Consider the following 20,723-nt stretch of genomic DNA (forward strand, 5'->3'; position numbering starts at 1 on the left):
TTCTTTTTATTGTGATTAAATATATGCAACACAACATTTACCATTTAAACCATTGTAAGTATACAGTTCTATGGAATTAACTGCATTTACATTGTCCTGCAAATATCAACACCAACCATCTTCAGGACTTTTTTGTTTTCCTCAAGTGAAACTCTTTATCTATTAAATACTAACTCCCCATTCCTTCTTCCCCTCAGCCCCTGGCAACCGCATTCTACTGTCTCTGAATTTGATTTCTTTAGATACTTCTTATAGGTGGAATCATATAATATTTGTCCTTCCGTGCCTATCTTGTTTCACTTACCGTAATGACTTCATTACACATCCGTGTTGTAGCATGTGTCAGAATTTGCTCAGTTTTTAAGGCTGAATAATATTCCATTGTATATATACCACATTTTGTTTATTCATCCATCAGTGGACACTTGAGTTGCTTTTGGCTATTGTGAACAGTGCTGCTATGAATATTTATGTATGTGTTTGAACACCTGTTTTCAATTTTGGGAGGTATCTATTTAGGAGTAGAGTTGTTGAATCATATGGTATTTTTTTAAAATGCCAAACTTTTTTTTAAATGCCAAACGCCTAGGCTGCGCCATTTTACATTTGCAAAAGCAGTGTTTAAAGGTTCCAGTTTCTCTACATTATTGTTGACATTTTTTAGTTTTCTTGATTATAGCCATTCTAGTATGTGTGAAGTATCCCTTTGAGGTTTTACTTTCATTTACATCAAGATTAATGATGTTTAACGTCCTTTCATGTGCTTATTGACCATTTGTATATCTTCTCTGGAGAAGGGCCTATTCAAGTCCATCTTTAAAATTTAGTTGTTTTTGTTGTTGTTGTTGTTGATGAGTTGTAAAAGTTCTTTGTATATTCTGGATAATAGACTTTTATCAGATATATAATGTGCAAATATTTTCTTTCATTCTGCCGGCTCTCTTTCACTTTTTGGATAGCTTCTTTTGAAACAAAAAAGTTTTTAATCTTGAGGAAATCTCATTGTCTGGCGGCGGGGCAAAGGTGTAATGGCGACCATCACAAGAAGGTATCTTCAGACTGAAAGATGAAGCAGACAACTCTGTAGAATATAACAGAATTTATTATAGGCTAATTTACTATGGAAAGATTGGATAGGAGCAGAACAAACAACCCAGCAATTCCACACAGATTATTCTTTGCTAAAAGACCCCTGTTACAGTACTTTTTAAATAGTATAACTTGGGTACTAATGACTGACAGGACAAATGGATAAAAAATGCAGTAGTGCCAGGGCCATACCTCCTGGTGGTCTTATAATAGATAATTGTTTATAATTGATACTATTACCAGTTTGATATTTATATTAATTGTCATGCCATTCCAGCTGTTACTAACAAAAATATTTATGGCTTTATTTTAAGGGATACAGAGTTATCAATGAGAAAGTTTTGATATGCTTGCTAAGGACAGTGAGATTGTCAAAGATCACGGCATGAAAGGACAGCATGAAAGGAGATGGTTTTTGTTTGCATCTGCATCTGTACAATCATTATCTGTTTTTTCTTTTGTTGCTTGTCCTTTGGTGTCAGATCTAAGAAACCATTGCTAAATCCAAGGTCATGAAGATTTAGTCCCATGTTTTCTTTGAGTTTATAATTTTACCTCCTACATTCAATCTTTTTATCTATTTAATTTATCTATCGAGTTAACTTTTGTATGTGTTGTGAGGTAAGGGTCCAATTTCATTCCCCTGCATATGGATAGTCAGTTACCAGCACCATTTGTTGAAAAGACCCTTCTTTACTCAGTTTAATGTTGTCTGCCCTTGTCAAACATCAAATGACTATAGATGGATTTTTTTGGGGGGCTCTCAATTCAGTTCCTTGATCTATATGTATAGCCATACACTACATAATGATATTTCAGTTAACGACAGACCACATATATAACAGTGGCCTCATAAGATTATAATGGAGCTGAAAAATTCCTATTGTCTAGTGATCCCATAGCTGTCCTAATGTCATAGCACAATGCATTACTCACATGTTTATGGTGATGTGGGTATAAACAAACCTACTGTGCTGATTGTCATGTAAAGTATAGGGGATACAATTATAGGTAGTACATAATACTCGATAATAAGCGATCATGTTACTGGTTAATGTATTTACTATATTTGTGTGTTTATTAATGTATATACTATAATTTTGTCATTACTTTTTTTATAAGTAAAAAGAATATAAAAAAAAGTTTTACTTATAAAAAAAGTTTTCTGTAAAACTGTATGCTAGATTATGCCAGCAGTGGCCTCATACATCTTGTACTTACCATGTCTCTTGATTGTATCATTTTCTCTCATGTTTGATTTAATCTCATGTTGTTTTGTACAGTAACATGCTGTACAGGTTTGTAGCCTAGGAGCAATAGGCTACACCATAGAGCCCAGGTGTGTACTAAGCTGTACCATCTAGGTTTGTATGAGTAACTCTATAATGTTCACACAATGATGAAACTGCTCATTGATGTATTTCTCAGAATATATCCTGTCATTAAGTGGGGTATGACTGTATATGACTGTATTACAAAGTTTTATTTTCTGTTGCTTTATAGTAATAGTTGAAGTTAGTTAAGTGTGAGCCTCCAACATTGATAATCTTTCTCAAGATTGTTTTGGCTAATCTCAGTTTCTTGACATTTCATATGAATGTCATGATAAACTTGTGCGTTTCATAGGCATCACATCATATCTGTAGACTGTATTATGTACTATTCCTTCTTAACAATATTAAATCTTTCCATCATCACGGGATGTCCTCACATATATTTAGGTTTTTGAAAAATTTATTTATACAATGTTTTATAATTTTTAGGTTACAAGTCTTGCACTTTGGTTAAATCTATTCCTAATCTGTTTTATTTTGTTATTTTGTTGCTTTCTTTCTTTTTTATTAATGTTGACATTATTTAAAATGGAGTTACTTTCTTAAATTCCATTTCAGATTATTCATTGCTAGTATATATAAATAAAACAGATTTTTTGTGTGTATTGCTATTTTATCCTGTAACTGCTGAATTAGTTTACTAGCTCTAAAAAATTTTTGTTGGTTTTTTATAAGTTCTATTCATAAGGTGATGTGATATGTGGTCTATGTGAATAGACATAGTTTTGCTTTCTCCTTTCACATGCGGATGCCTTTTATTTCATTTCTCGTTGCTCTGGGCAAAACTTCCAGCACAACATTAAATAATAGTGGTGGAAGCCAGCTGGCCTTGTTACTGATTTCAGGAATAAATCTTTCAGTCTTCAGTTTTGAGCACGATGTTTGTTGCAAGTTTTTATGATGCTTTTTATCATATTGAACAGATTTTCTTTTATTCCTCCTTTCTTGAGTGTTTATATCAAATAGCACTGGATTTTGTTTAAATTTTTTCTGTATCAATTGCTATCATCATGTTTTTTACTTTAAATAGTTACTGTGGTGTATTACATAGCTTGGTTATGGTTTACTGTTTATAGTTATGGTTTATGGTTATGGCTAATGGTTATGTTTATGATATATGGTTATGATTTATGGTAATGGCTTATGGCTTATGATGTAAAGTTATGGTTCAGGTTTTTGCTTATGGTTATGTCTTATGGTTATGGTTCATGGTTTATGGTTATGGTTTATTTTATGGTTATAGTTAGGTCTTTGGTTTATCATTATTTATACTTTATAGTTATGGTTTATGGTTATGGTTTAATGGTCTAATGATCTAATGGTTTCATGGTTTTAAGATTTTATGTTGTAAATCCTAAGGTTAGTGGTTAAGTTTTATAGTTTATGTTTAGGATGTTAGAAGTTTAGGTGTTTAGGAGTTTAAGGCTTTAGAGATTTAGGGTTGAGGGATAGGGTGTTAAGGGTTAGGCTAGGGTTGGAGGTTAGCATTAAGCTCAAGGATCCAGGGTCTGGGGTCTGGCTCAAGTTCTAGGGTCTAGGGTCTAGGGCATGACTTTGAGGTCCAGCTCTAGCTGTGGCTCTAGAGTCTGACTCTGGGGTCTGGGGTCTGGTGTCAAAGTCTGGGGTTCTGGTTCCAGGTTCTGAGTTAGGGTAAGGGTTAGGAGTTAGGGTAAGGGGAGGAGGTAAGGCTAGGGGGGTTAAGGTTTAGCACTTAAGGTTTAGCAGTTTGATATTTGGGGTTAAGGGTTAAGGTAGGGGGCAAAAGTTAGGGGTTAAGGGTTTAGGGGTTGGGGGTTGCGGATTATGCTTATGAATATGGTTTAGGGTTAGAAATTAGGGTTGGGATTAGGGTTTAGGGTTAGGGTTGGAGTTAGAGGCTTGGGGTTTAGGATTAAAGGTTAAGGGTTAGGGTTTAGGATGTAGGGTTAAGGTTTAAGGTTAGGGATTAGGGTTGGATTTTATGGTTGGGATTAAGATTTAGGGTTAGTGTTTAGGGTTAGAATTTATGTGGAAGTATTTCTGGCCAAAGACTCATGTAGTAAATTGCTGATAAATGACTTCCTTCTGGAATATAGTTTCTCAACAACTTAGGGAGCCATACAGATTTATTTTTAAGAAACTCGAACTACTTTATGGACCCATTATCCTTGTGCTAACTAAGCGAAATCCCCCTTTCTCCGATTTTTTGGGAGTCCTGAACCACAGTGTAAAGGTATTCACAAAATATTTGCGGGAATTAATAATTGCATTCCTGTTCTTATTATGCAAAGCCTTATTAAAGCATAGAAATTAAGATTTTCATAAATTACTGTTCCATAAGGTCCAGTGTCAGCCCTCACAGCTGCAGCACGAAGAAGATCAAATATTCTGGGGCTCAGACTTTATCTTTTCCTCATCCAGAGATAATTCAAAGAGGTGTTCTACATTTGGGCCTTTGGCAAGCTGCCTACGGTTTCTTTTTGGGGCTTCTGTGAGCTTAAAGATGAAGAACGATGGCTTAGCCTCTTGTTGCATACATACCTTATTGTACCTTTAATCGCATTAAAAAAACAACACATTGAGTTTGCCTGGTTGTTAAAGGGCATTGTGAAGAGGGCACACGTATCAGTGATCCACGCCATACGTTAAAGGAGGTACTGAGGCATTTGGGGAGATTCCGAGTACTTCTAAGGAGAGTACAAGACGAGCTTCCGGCCTCTCCTGGGGTTGTGAGATCATTTGGGTTACAGAAGTGCTTTTTGGTAACTATGGTGTCCTGAGAAGCATTGAGACAGGGTCTGTGCCTACTGGAGATTTAAAATTTAAGTCAGTGTTTTCTTCATGCTTTGGAAAGCTTTAGCCTGTCTTGGATGACTTTGAATACTCAGAACTGCTGTTAAAATGAAACGACAGGGAAGTAGGAAAGGAAGATGCGTTAAGGTTATCAAGGGGCGCGGTCTTCTACAGGGATAAATTAATTGGCTCAGGAGATTTCATGTTCAGAGAATAATGAGAGCTACGAGGGTCTAGGGCTGTGGCTGGAATCCAGCTAGAGCTGGTTATCTGGTATAGGGAAGGGGTGGGGGAGGAATCATTTGCAGGGATGGGGAGTCTGTGGCTCTGTTGGCTTGGTCCCGATAACTCCATCTCAGGCCAAGCACCAACGCTTCACCCAGCTGTGTCCTTTCAAGACAAGGGGAGGGCCAATCTGCGGATGCTTTGGGAAGTGTCTTCTGATGGAGGCCTAGGAGAGGAGAAAGCAGTGACACACTAGGCAGTATCATTCATTCTCTCCACCTCTTCTAAGGTCGACCAGAGACTCTTTGGAGAATGGTGACCGTAGGTAATTTGATTAAGCAACAGGGAAATAATTGTGGTTGGGATTTAGGCTTTAAACTAGTAATTATAATAACAATATGTTCCCTAAAGTCTGCATGCACATTTTCAAGATGGCAAGGAAAATATATTGGTAGAATTGCAGGGATATTCATTGCAGCAACCACAGTATTACTTACTGAACACAATGCTAAATGCCTACCATGCATTTCCCCATCAAATCCTCACAAGAACACCAAGAGACAGGTGATATTAATATCCCCATCTTAAAGAGGAAGAAACTGAGAGACAAAGGAATTATAAGTGGGGCTGGGAGTCATATCTGTGCTATGATTCCAAATCTATGAATTCTTCTTTTGTATAAATCATTTTCATCAACGTGAATAGATCATCAACATTATATGAAACACTTGGGTTAATTTTTAAAATCTGGTCTTGCCTTTGTGGGACTAATATGCAAACCCCATATTCTCAAACAGGGCTACGTGCTGCCTAGCACCTCTGTCAGCCTGAGAGCACTTGGGTCTGTTCTCTTATAAGTGAGAGAGGTTTCTATGAAGCCTCTGGTCTCTCACTTTGGGGGAGAGAGTGGTGAGTAAAGAGAAAGCTCCAGAGGATCACAGAGTTCCCATTAACCTCCCAGGTGGTTTTAAGAATGGATGATTTGAGAAAGCTCTCAATAGTAACAGAAAATGTCATATCAGAATAATGTGTGCCTTTTTATGCCACTTAATGTTGGTGGTTTTGAAAAGTAAAAACTTTACCCAATAACTGTTGCTTGCCAGAAAACTATAAGTGTATGCATTTGTGACCCTTTAGATATCAATTTATTAGCTTGTTGACCAGAAAAACACAGGTTTCTATAGTGAATGTTAATCAGAATCAACAAGTTTAAGGAGCATCTGCAAACTTGACTATGCAATCCTATTTTCGTATTAAGTTAGCTCAATGAGATGAGTTTACTGCTTTAGAGCAAAGCAACTGTGTCTGCTGAGAATCAGCAGGGCTGTGGTATGATTAAGTATGGACAGTGTTAATGGTAGTTAATTGGTTGAACATAAACTCAACATCTATACAGCAGCGTTGAATCTTTAAGTTTTCCTGCAAGTAGGAGTGTGTTTGTTTAAATAACCTAACAATTCTGAAAGCTTTGTTTTAGAAGCAGCTTTACATTTTGAATTAGTTAAGGCAAAGCAGATATAGAAAAAGAAAGGCCATCTCCTCCTGCCTTGACAAACTGGGGGCCCCTTTGTTATGAGTATGGTGCCCGTCTGAGAAAGTTGATTTTTTCAATGTGGGTATTTATCTCTTAGTAGCTGTCGTTTTCTCTTTAGTTAACAATGGATCATAAACCACATTTATGCTGATGAAGCAATGAAAAGGGATGGATTAGGGTTAGACCAGTCTTGCTTCCTTCTTTCTACCCATCTCTTCTTTAGATAGAAAGCTGTAGGGGACCATAAAGGAGTTCTGCTTTTCCCTTAGGACTCAGGCCGGTTAGCCACCACCCCAGCTTAGACGCCTTTATGAATGTTCCCACGATGTCCTGTGCATTGTCGCGGAGACGGTTTGGAAGAAGAGTCGGAGTCTGGAAATGTGTAACTTACATGGATAAAGGAGAGAAAGATGGACAATATTGGCCTCCTAACCCCTATCTCCATAGCCTTTTATTAAGTTTCACAACAATGCTAGCTTTGTAATTTAGTAATAGTTACTATCAGGTTAGTAGATACAAGCTACAGCCAACTCCCAGATTCAGCCTCAAAGCCACCTCCGTGTTCTCAGCTATTTCCTCTCCAATATCTTTTTCTTACCCTCTTCTGTATCTTTTTCTCATCCCTAGAGCAAGAAGTCTCGGAATCGGTCAGGCGTGTGCGCCCTCCCTGCCATGTGTCCTTGCGTGTAAGTCTACATCTTCTTCTGTTGTTCTTGTTGTTCCAAGCACCAGACATCCTGCCAGGAACATTCTGTACCGCAGGCATCTCTTACAACAGTGCATCACTCTGTTTCTGTACTTCCTTCCACCTAGTGTCCATATTATAAACTAATTCGGCCTCCTCCGTTGTCCTGTGAACTCCTGGGAGGTATTATTGCCACTTTACCCTCAGCACATGGTTGGTCGAACATCTCGTATTTTGTGTTTGTAGGGGTGAGAAGCGAGAAAAGAAACAAGGGTACTAGATAGGAACCCAGAAAGAGAACTAGCTATTGGACGAGATGACTGTCATTTGAACCAAGAAGGTGCAGGTGGAGAACAGAAGGGATACAAGACATTGATTTCTCATTCATTCAGCCAGTATGTTCGACTAACCAGCCAACCATGTGCTGAGAACTGAGCTTCTCACCCCCAGGCCCATTGACTGCCCAGTGCCCTTACGACAAAGGGAATTGCCTAACAGGGGCCTGCAGGGGCTGCATGATATGGCCTCTTCCTATCTCCCCGTAAACGGTGTGCCAGGTTCCTCTCACTTAGCTGCCCTGGTCCTTGCAGGGCTCCTTTTCGGCATCCAGAACGCACCTTACCCCTTCCCTCCTGACTTTCACACTGGCTGTTCCCTCCATCTGCGGTGTAGTTCACCAGTTCATCCTGGAGGACTCAGCTTAAATGGCCCTCTCCCTAGAAACCTTTCCTGATCTAAGAGGGTCCCCATCCTCACCCACGTTTACCTCTCTGTACATAGTTTGTTTCCATCTCAGCATTTATCTCAATGCATGCACTTATTAACTTGCTTAGCAACTGTTTCCAATTCCCAGCCCCCAGGAAAATGTCAGCTCCACGAAGATGGAGACTTCGCCTTGTTCTCTGTGACGTCCCAGGGCCTGACGCATAACCAGTAATTATTCAGCACATGTTTACCATATTAACTTCTGAAAGAGGAATGTAGCAAGTGTGTCCTACTTTGGTCTAGGGAGGTTTTTAGGATGACAAGCGAGTCTGTTTTCCAGGACTCTAATAGCTTCCATAGATACAGTTGCATAATGCCATGAGGCAGGTAGTACGGAGTCACGGGGTGAGGATGAACTCTCTCTGCGTTCTTGTCACCCATCTGCCATGGCAGACAAGAAGAAACATTCTTTTACTGTCTTTTAGTTTGACAGAATCGAATCATGTTCACAGCTCTCTCCTCTCCCTCCCTCCCTACCCCTTAAAACCCTACATTTCCTAATATTCTAATTGCATTATCAAGTGTTCTGTTTGGTTCATTAATTTCTTCCCAGATGATTTGTTCCTAGTCAGGCTCTAGCAAATTCTATCCATGTCTAATAAAGCATCTTAGAAAATGCTGCCGTTTCTTCTCAGTCGTAGGGACTGGAGTCCACATGCTAATTCTTGTGCCCCTGCGGTTTTATTCTCCTTCTTCTCACAAAAGCGGCCCCTTTAGCTTCATGATTAAGCCTCTTTAATAATTCCATAGCTGAAGGGACATTTCAAAATTGTACTTTGGCCAACATTTCATTGGAGTTGTCATGAGTCACTTCACTGGGATATACGCAAGGTTATATTTTGTCATCTAAACAAAGTTTCTCGAATTGGAATTTGAGAAAACTAGGAAGCTCTCATATTGTTATGGCACCAAAAGAATTAATGGCTGGGATACTGCTAGCTCCTGGAAACTCCTGTAGCAGAGATCATGGACATGCGTTGACAGAGGGCACCTGTTTCCATTAAATAGTAACTGTTCAGAGTGACGTCAGAAACATGGCAGAGTGAGAGACGTCCCCTTGAAATAACAACAAGCTGAACATCTAAAACTCAACAAAAAACTGCACATCCGAGTGTGTGATCTGCACCTAAGAACTACCACAGCAGGGATCCAAGAGGCTTAGACGCCACCTACTGGAAACCAAAAGAAAAACTCCTTCTTTGCAACAGGCTAAAGAGAGACCTTTATATACTCAATCTTCTTTCTGGAAAAAAAGCAGAAAACACTTCCATTAATGCCCAGGCAGGGAAATAGTCCATCAAACACCATGAACAACCAAGATGACAAGGCAGCTCAAAAAGAGAGAGAAAAATCTCTAGAAAATAAGCTTACAGACATAGAAATATGCGACTTAAATGACAGAGAATTCAGGATGGTGCTTCTGAAAAAACTCAGTGAGTTCCGAAATGAGTCATATCAATAATTTCAGGAATTGAAAAAACAAATTAGCAGAGCAAGGAGATTAAAACCCTCAAAAAGGACCAAATAGAACTTCTGGAGATAAACACACTGCAAGAGTTGAAAAATGAAATAGCAAGCTTGGGAAACAGAGTAGAACAAAAGGAGGAAAAGATCAGTGCTATCAAAGACAGGAATCCAGAAATAAACCAGAAGGAAGAAGAGAGAAACTGAAGAATGAAAAATAATGAAAAAGAAATACAGGAACTAGCTGATACAATCGGGAGAGGAAACAGGACTAATGGGCATTCTCTAAGGAGAGGAAAAGGAGTAGAGATTAGAAAGCATTTCCAGACAAATAGTTGATGAGAATTTCCCAAATCTAAGGAATGAGCTGGAACTTGGAATTCAAGAAGTCAATGGAACACCCAATTATCTCAACCCAGAAAGGCCTCATCCAAGACACATTATATTAAAATTATTAAAAATCAATGACAAAGAAAGAATTCTCAGGGCAGCCAGGAAAAAGAACACGGTAACCTATAAAGGAAAACCCATTAGATTGTCATCAGACTTCTCAGCAAAAACCTTACAAGCCAGAAAAGAGTGGAAGAAAACATATATTTTCACAAGTGTAAATCTATCAAACTAAACCTGTTTCTACTTCCATAAGTTGTAACCCAGCATAGCCGATTTCCCTTCAGGTGTATTGAATTAATGTTTTCTCAGCTTCTTCAAAAATATTCTCTCTTATTTCATGCAGCCTATTCAAAGAGGCTTCAAACACTTCAGTCACTTCAAACGTTCACTCCTTGAATAAACAGGAACAAATGAACAGTATCCTGGCATCTGTCAACTTATTAAGAGCCAAGGAAAACCACTCAAAATAATTTGCCTTCGCTAAATAATTTAAATTGACTATTGATGTTGTTCCCAGTGGTCTCAACACTTTAAGCAGCTGTTCTTACCCAAAGGCTAATGGTCTTAAACAGGTTTATTTTTTCTGGATACATTTTTTTTTTTTAACTGCTGTAATCAATCAATGTTAAATTTCTTGCATGGGTAGCAAATGAGCCCCTTGGACATGTACTTTGCTTGCAGCCTCATTTCCTTCATTTCTTTTTTTCTTTTCTTTTCTTTTTTTTTGTGAAGAAATTTTACTATGATGAGATATAGCTTTTAATTTTTGTAACTTTTCTTATTTTTTTTTTTGTGATTTGGAAATATTGTGATGAGTTCTTGGTCTGGTAATGTTGACATATATTGTATTCTTAAAGCACACCAACTCTAATTGAAAAAAAAAGGTGAAACCGAGGCCCAGAAAGGACCAGTGTTAGTTCTTCCCACTCATATTTATTGGTTCTTCTTTCAAAATCAATATTTCCAAAATTCTGCATTAATTTCTCACAGTGACCATTAGGTCATTTCATATTTCAGTGGAGATAACTTAAAATTTATACAATCCACTGACATAAAGTTGTCCCTGGTCTCTGGTTCCAAGGGAGGGTCTCAGCGAACTATGGATATTTTGACAATCTCATAAAGATACATCCAGATTCATTATTGCATGTAAATAGTCCTAAGTGGAATAAATATTCATATGCATTATGGATAAGTTTGAATTTTTTTCTTTTGGAAATTTTATTCAAATTTAGAAATATATCTTAACCCAGTAGAGAAGAGGCAGGTATTTTTTACTTTAACCTAAATTTCGTCAACAAATTGAGCAATAAATTGCAAATAAAAATATAGGATTTTTTTCAGAATTCAGGAGAAACAAGGTTAGTTTCATACATTAATTACATCAACTAGATAAGCATTGAAATGGTAACACTGCCCCAAGTCTTCGCTCTCCAAAATGATTCTATCAAAGAAAATATGGACTTCTCTCTCTACTTTTAGAATGCTTGAGCTTTAAGGGCTGTACTGCTAACTGCAGCTTTCAATTTTACAATTTTCCGAATGGGGAGAAGATGATTAGGAAAATTTTTATAATGAAAATGTTGAAAATTACCCATCATAATACCACTTTGAACTATTGATATCCAGTGAAGGCCAAAACAAAAAATCCAGGAATTCTGTAAGTGGATATGGTTTGGATTTTTAAATACAGTTTTAAAACACCAATAGTGTGGGACGGTTCACGTGAACAACGGAGAGTTTTAGGAGCAAGTGGGTGGAGCCTCTCCCTGGAGGCCAGGGAATACATGTCCCGTTTTACAGAGAATTGTCCAGATACAAGACTGAGTAGCTTTTCCATCAAGTGGAAGAATACAGGTATCCCCTGCTTTTTGAAAGTTCACATCGCCACTTTGCCTTAACTGAAAGGAATCCAAAGAGGAAAATAGCATTCAGCATTTGCTTTGCAGCAGCCATTATAGAGGCAGTGGCACCCCAAGCAGGGAAAGTGCTCCCACCAAGCTCCTTCCCAGAAATGACACTCAGCATGTCAGCATCAAGCTGCCACAGCATTGAACTGTGTGAGCGTCTGCGCTTTATCTCCATTTATTTTGTGCATCATTAGTAACACGTGTGCTCAAGTGTGAGCAAAGCCTGAGAGAGCTCATAAGGCAGGGTGTCACGCTTTGCGTAAAACTGGATATAATAAGCATATTTGGTATGATTTGGCAGGTTATTTATTTATTTGTTTGTTTTTGGTCTGGAAATGCTAAAAAGCGAGTCTGATGTAGGGAGGAGGCAAGAGAACTAAAAGTTAAACCAGTCTGTATTCAGAGACTGCAACATGCTGGTCAGCCCACGGCCAGACCTCTAGGAAACTTCTAGAACATAGGAAGATTTCTGCTAGGATCACTAACCATTTCTCCACCGTGAAGGGGAAACAGGAAAACAGGGTCTTTAGGTCGATGCCCCACACAAAATAAAATCATTCATTCCCCATGGCCAAAACCACGGAGAACCTATGGATCGAGGCTGGGAACTGCCAGCAGGCCTTTCATGCTACATAGTCTTACCTTTCACGCTACATACCCTTGCTTTCACCCTGTGTGCCCACACCATCAAAGGAAAACGGGCAAACGAAGTCTTTAAACTGTAATTCATAGAAACTAAGAATGATATACAAACTGAATTCCCTTGACACGGGGTCCCCCTCAGTGTCTTTTTCTCTGTCCCTTTCTGTCTCTCTGTCTGTCTCTCTCACTCTCGGCCTCTGAGCGGAGACCACGCTGTCTATGGAACGTGACCTCTTCTTTCACAAACTTTCCTGTTGACTCTGACTCTGGCGTGCGCTTGAATTCTTTTCTGTACTCAGTCTAGAATTCTTTCTCTCTCAGTGCAGGGCTGCTCGGGGGAATTTGCCCTGTCCTGCATCGAGTCCATGTAAATGAATGGTAATCGTTTCTTTGCTTTACGCCATTTCAGCTTATGAAAAGTTTCATAGGAACTCTCTACTTTTGGGTAGTGTGAGAAGCATTGTGAACCATTCTTCCTCCTATCTGACTTCATTGTGGTTTTCCAGTGAAAGAGTCGAGATGTAGGATTCCAGAGTCTTAGGAAGCAAAGTCTCCAGCAATGTCTAATAGCTTCAGTTGGGGCAGGGACAGCAGGTGGTGCCATGGTGCCTTACGTTCACGTGTGCTTGTGAGGGAATCCCTCAAGAGAGAAGGGTGGCTTACAACCCGACTATTATGGAGAGCCTACATTCAGGGAATGAATAGTGAAAATTCTCAAGTTGCCTAGAACCTATGAAGGTCCTTATTCATTTCAAGTTTTGAAATTTGGTACTTGCCTTTGTTTTGGCTTTATATTCACATTTCAAGTATTTTTGCTTAGGAAAGAATGCTGTGGTTGGAGCTGAGAGACCAAGTTCAAAGTCTCCAAACTACTGTTTCAAAGCTGTGTAACCCCTAGGCAAGTCACTCACTCACTAGAGTCTCAGCTTCTTGTGAAAATAGGAATGGTTTTGCTTTGCTTAACAATGGGGATCCATTTCTGAGAAATTCGTTGTTAAGCGATTTTATTGTCATGAGTGCACTTACACAAACCTAGATGGTCTAGCCTACTACACGCCTAGGCTAGATGGTGTAGCCTATTGTTTCTTGGCTACAAGCCAGTACAGCATGTTACTGTACTGAGTACTGTAGGCAACTGAATACTGTAGGCAACTGTAACACATGGTAAGTATTTGTCTATCTAAACATAGAAAAGTGCAGTAAAAATATGATATAAAAGATGGAGTATGTGTATGCACACATGCATGCTGCAGAGGCAGGCAGGGAGCTGTGTAGGGAGGTGCTGGAGGGACAGTAGATGTCCGGGGAAGGGAGGGAGAAAGGGAGAGAGGAAAGAAGACGAGGAGAGAGAAAGGGAAAGCAGAGATCTAGAGACCTAGAGAGATAAAACTTGAGAGGAGAAATAAGAAAAGGGAGAGAGAGAAAGAAAGAGGGAAGGAGGGATGGGAAAAGAAAAAAGAACGAGAAATGGAGGGGAGGGAAGTGAGCGTGTGCTCGTGTGTGCATATGAATGTGTGTGTGTGCACATGTGTGCGTGTGTGCGGGGCGGGCTCCGTAGCTCCATTCCTCCCCAGCCGTCTTTCTCCACTCCCTGGCCAACTCCAGGCCCCGCTACAGGGGTGGGGTTAGTGCACAGTAGGTAGGCAGCACACTGAGCCTCCTAGTCTATTTAAACCACCCAGAGATAGCAGTAAAGTCAACATTATAGTGGGGTCTGGCCTTTTTTTCCCAACATCACAAACAAACTTTTTGCTTATAATCCATTATTATCTTATGGGACCACAGTTGTATATGTGGTCCACTGTTGACTGATATGTCGTTTGCACGACTGTAACAAAAATGGTGGTCGGGAGGACTCTATTTCCTCAATATCTCTTTGCTCTGCTTGAGCCACTTCAGATGCCTCCTTTCCTGTCTCTTCCAGTCCATTCTTCACACAGCAGCCAGCTGCTAGGATCATGTTTCTAAGATACAAATCTGAAGACATATCCTCTTAGTCCTGTCAATTCTCTACCCCCTCTTAAATGCTTCAGGATCAAAGTCCTGTCTGTGGCCTCCGAAGGTCACCATGGTCTGCACCTGCCCACCTGTCCTGACCCTCATGTGTGGGTTTCCTCCAGCCATAGGAGCTTCGCACATGCTGTTCCCGCTGTCTGGAATTTTCTCTCTTCTTTTCCTCCCCATGTTAATCCTCTTGTCTGTTCTTCAGACTTGCATGCTTAACATTTCTTCCTCAGGGGACCCCCTCTTCTCAACAGCTGCCCCCCTACCCCTGCCAGGTTCTCTTATCAGCATCTCTCCTTCATTGGACTGTGAATTTCCTGGGGGCAGCTTCCATTTCTGGTTTTGCTCGAGTATACGCTGGCAGCCCCAGGCAGGGTTCTGGACACATAACCAATATTTATTAGACCAATAAGCATATGAATGAGCCATTGCATGTAAAATGCCTAAGCCTAGTGCGTGGTACGCAGAGAATACTCACATGGGTTAGACGTCATTATTCTTTTAAGGAAGTTAAAAGATAAAATCCCTACCATCAAGTAACTTAAATCTTTGAATGATATTTCAAATTCCAGCCATACTTTCTAGTTTTTCCCTGGTGTGGAACTTTTAAAAATGTTATTTAGGAAATTGGAGATATTTCAGAAGATATGTCACATGTATTTAGAAAGTTCATTATGGACAAGACAACTGATGATTACTGTCATATGAAAACAAACAAAAAGTAGCCCAATCTCTCAACATTCAGTGGTAGTTTTATTTTCGTAGTGGCACCAGGCCCTTTTCAACTGATTTTTTAAAAAACCACTAAGACCACAGTTTAATCTTTTCAGTATTTTCTTCAAGAACCCTATCGTTTTTGAAAAAATTAAGTTTATTGGGGTAACATTGGTTGACAGAATGTTACGTCATGTCTTGCCCACTGTGAATAATACTGCTATGAACATTGGTGAGCAAATATCTTTGTGGATATGATTTTTTAAGTCTTTGGGGTAAATATCCAGTAGAGGGATTGCTGGATCATGTGGTAGATCAATTCTTTAGTTTTTTGAGGAAACTCCATACTGTTTTCCATCATAGTGGCTGTACAGATTTGCAGTCCCACCAGCAGTGTATGAGGGTTCTTTTTTCTCTTTTTTTTCCTGTTGAGTATAGCCATTCTAACAGGTGTGAGATGGCATCTCATTGTAGTTTTGATTTGCATTTCTCTAATAGCTAGCGACGTTGAACATCTTTTCATATGTTTGTAGGCCATTCGTATGAAGGACCCTATCATTTTAATGAAAGTTTTACTAGATGGCCTGTATATTCCAAGATGAACTAGTTAGCAACACAGGAGCCCAAATTAGTTTTAAGAAAACAAAACAAAACAAAAGGAACAAAAAAAAGATTCCAAGCCACTGCTGAGGTTACACTAAAGGTTGGAGGCACAGAGATCCACAAGAGCCAGGAAATTCTATTTAAAGCGAATCAACTTCAGCTTTGATTTTTCCTGGCATTTGTTGCTTTGTTAGCCGCCCAGTGTATTGTTCATAGAGAGTTAGGAAATTTTATAATCTTGGTAAGAGAAACAAATAAAATGCAGGTCATTAAGGCCAATAAATACTTTTCAAATTTTGCTTTCTTGGCTCCGATCCTTTTTAAGATTCAATGGCTTCCAAAAGTCTGATCCCACTTATTTCCTTCCTGCTCAAGACTTTTCTGTTTTAACAAAAGTCTAATGTCACTTTTGCCCTAATCGGACTATTTTAAATGGTGTTTCATTGCCAGAGCTTCACAGAATGCCTTAGGATGTTTGTAGTACAAACATGCTGAAATTTGACGAGAGACCTTAGTAAGGAAAGACGTGAAAGAAGAAAGTAGATTCCTCTCTGCTTTCGGCTTCTCTGCAGCTAAATAGGAGGGGTAGGTTAGTGAATGTGCAAAACTAGTCTCCCTTCACTCTGCTCATTAAACTTGGTTCCATTGCCAAGGTGAGTTCCTGGGAAAGGTTAGTCGGCTTAGCCAGCTTGGTTCAGCATGGCCAAGCTCACCCGTTCCCACCAGGCACTGTACAGTGACCGTCTTCCTTTCTTTGTTCTCGCCTGAGCCACAAATCTCGAGTCTTGTCTGAGGCCCACCTCTCCCTCTTGCTGACGACTGCCCTTTTTCACTCTACCCTCACATCTTGGGATCAGTATAATCACCCATTAACACCTAACCTTTCCTTTGCTTTGGGACTGAGGTGCTGCTGCTCAGGGGTTTAGAGCGTGCACTTACAATTGGGCAGATTTGGTTCAAATCCCATCTCTGCTGTTCATGAGCTGCATAACTTTTAGGGAGCTACTTAGCTCCTTGGCCTTTTATTTCCTCATCTGTAACAGAGATAATACTGCTGACCTTACCATTGACCTTCTTATTGTGAAGGTGGGATGGAGTCACGAATGTAAAACACTTCGCACAGTGCCCGGCGCAGAGCAAACGCCCAGTACATGGAGTTCAGAGCATGACGTCCTTGGGGTGGATGCCAGGATCCAGAAAAGGCCTCCTTCCATAGACATGAGTGGAACATAAACTCTTTTTTTTAATGGATGTCCTTATGTGATTTATTCATAGTAAAGTTTTTACTGAAATTTGGCAGCTGGAATTTTTAGGAGCCCACCTCTGGGCTAATGTCTCCTCTAAAAGTGCTGACTATGAGCTGGATACCCTTCTGATTCCTTTACGATGAATCTTCACAATGCCATTTACAGACAAGGCACAGGGAGGTGTAGAGTTATAACAATGGCTGGCATTGGGCATTGTGCTGAGAGCTTTACTTTAATGAGATTGTTTGTCACAAAAACCCTAGGAGATAAGTATGTGGATAGTCCCCATTTTCAACTGAGAACACAGAGGTAGTGATTTACCCAGATCGCATATCTGGTAAATGGCAGAGCACGGATTCAGACCCCTGCGTGTCTCAGCCCAGGGTCCCAATGATGCTCATTCTCACCCAGTGTTACTGAGCCTTGGTTACCACTTTTTCAGTGCCTGGCACAGAGCGGGTTCCCCAATACTTCAAACGAATGAGGACCACAGAGAGCTAATATTTACTGAGCACTCATTCTGTGCAGGGGCATGAACACTCATTACTTAAGCCTAATCAAATTAATTCTAACAACACCCGATGAGTTAGGTGCTGCTGTTAACTCATTTTACAGATAACAAAACTGAGGCACCAAGAGGTTAACTTGCTCAAGATGATGCAGCACATAAGTAACACAGCCTACACTTAAACTGAGGCGATCAGACCTAGAGCTGAAGCGTTCAACCTCGGCAATGGACCCTCAGCACAGACCCTCCTGCCTGTTCTTGTGTATCTTCATGCAGTATTTGTTAGGATTCTTTCCTAATTTGAAACTTAAATGACTATAGTGACATAAAACATTAAACGTCATTAAACATTGTTTTAAATTCTGTGTGACAGCAATTCTGTTGACGGAAGAATCTTCCTACATGTCCTTTTCTCTGATGATTAGAGGCTTGAAGGTAGAAATGTTATTCTAGCCAGCCCTCTAGTCTTTGAGGAAAGCAGCTAACAAATTTATGAGATATTTATAAGACCAACATAAAATCTACACCAGAGAGATGGAAATAACATAATAAAATGGTTTTCATAAGGCTTTGGGTGTGATGCTTGCAAAAACCTAACCACACCTTCTTCCTTCAATCTGTGGCTGTATTTGCTGTTACTGTTAAAGAAAATGCCAATATGGATCACTAAATGCAATAAAATTGACATGTGAAAAGAAGCACGACTTCTGAACTGAGTGTGCATTACCCAGTTCAAGGTGAAAGCCTCTGGCATCTCGAATGGAATGTCCGCAGATGCAGAAACACTGTATGTGCCTCTCAGTTTCATCTGTGAAATGGTGATAATTGCGGTACCTCCTCATGTGATGATGACTTGAGTAAATGTGTGCAGAGGGCTTAGAATAGGTCTTAGTCTGGCACAGAGTGAGTACTGTCCACTGTTGCTTTAAAATGACTGAAGTGTCAGAAACTCCAGCATTTTACTTCAAGTATTCTGGCCATTCTTTAGATACCAAGGTGAGAAATGAAGTCCAGAGAAGCTGAATCGACTTTCTGTTTAACCCGGAAGTACTCAGGGAGGACACCATTTTTTTTAAACAATCAGAAGTTTATTAATGCGTGCATCTGAGTACACATACATGGGAGAACTCAGTGAAGAGTAATCCAAGGCACTGGTTAGAAGTTGAGTTTTTATAGCATCTTAACAAAAGAACAATAAATTTGTAGAGAAGTAAGAGACAAAGGAAAGGGACTTTGAGCTTCTAGGGGAGGCAAATTATGGGTAGGTAAATATATAGGAGAAACTAATGGAAGATAAAGGTTGTTTTAGTGAGGTTTGTTATGTAAATTCTTCTGGTCCAGCTCTAGGTTGGTAAGTCGTGGTGAGTAAGTATAGTCCTACCCTTCCTGGTCTGCTGCTTCTTAATTGCCTTCAGCTCGAAATAATCCTTATGCCAGAGTGGCATATTTTGGGGCAGCATGTACTGAACCTCTTCAGAGATATTCTAAGAAAAGAGACTATGGTTAAAATCTTATGTGTGTAGAAAGGAATTAAGGGTGTGAAGAAGATTGTGCCACAGATAGAATCCTGTAGCTGGCACTCAGAAACTGGAGGAGGACACCTTTTTAAAACCTTTTTGGTGTAAGGATGAGGTAGCTGAGCATCCAACAATCCCCTCCACGTGTCTAGGGCTCAAATGCAGGTGTCTGTAGGCCAAGGCATCACATGCTTCCACTACACCAGACTCCTGACCCTGACAGCCAGAAGTTGGACCACTGCCAGCCCTTCTGGCACTTTAACGTGAGTTAGAAAAAGGAGCTGTAGCCCACCCACACTGCTCATCTCCTTTCTGGGCACCTTGCTCACAGCTCAGTCTACACAGCTGTAAACAGTGATCCTGGAGAGAGTTAGGAAGGGGTGTGTAAGTGAATGTTCAGGAAAGAGAAGCCATTCTGCATTTTCTGATTTTTTGTGAGGTCTCTAAATTTGGTATTTCCTGTCTCTTTCCTCTACACTGGCGAGGGGTGATTCTTTTTTTACTTGAAGTGGCCCTGCCCTGTCACCTATGGTACAGAACCAGAGACACTGGGAGAGAAGAGCTTAGCTAGAGCTGCCTCGTTCTTCCTGAATACTTCCATGGGTCTCATGTTTTCCATTCTCCAAGAAGCAGAAGATACTTTCCTTGATACCATTTTGGTCATACCAAGAAATGGTACAATATACCTTTAAGACTGAAAATGCTTCTCACTAAATGTGTCTATGTAAAAAAAAAAAAAAAAATAAGTGTTTATATAAACACTTATTTTTATTTGGAGACTAATTAAAAATCATGAAGTGGGCTCATAATCAGGTTTGTGTTAAACTTAGCTACAAATATAAGATCATAGAGCAGAAGCTGTTCAGTTGTTTTAAGAATGCAAACAGATGTGCACAGGGGGATGTGACTGTCTACAAACGAGTGAAAGGCCACTCAGGTGATAAATCTTTGCAAGCCCACCGTGTGCCAGGTGCTGCACTAAGCTCTGGGTGTACTGTGGTGAGCAAAACACATGGTTCTTGCCTTCATGGAGCTTACGGCCCGGTGGGAAAATATGAGCAATCAACATAAAAACAAATACTTATGTAGTTATATATCAAGAAAAAGCTGTGAAGGGTAAGAACCCATTTGACTTAGTGACATCTCATTACGTAAATGTCCAGCACCACCAAACTCACGTGTAGAAATGGGGAGGCAGATGGTTGAACCATAAGAATTGGTTGTGGTGGAGGGGTGGGGGCGGGGATTTCCTGATGAGTAGGAAAGAATAAGAGAAAGACAAGAATGGTTGAAGGTATTTACAAGATCGCCTTCCAT

Source organism: Pteropus alecto, unplaced genomic scaffold, assembly GCF_000325575.1.
Source record: "Pteropus alecto unplaced genomic scaffold, ASM32557v1 scaffold44, whole genome shotgun sequence".
NCBI classification, from domain to species: domain Eukaryota; kingdom Metazoa; phylum Chordata; class Mammalia; order Chiroptera; family Pteropodidae; genus Pteropus; species Pteropus alecto.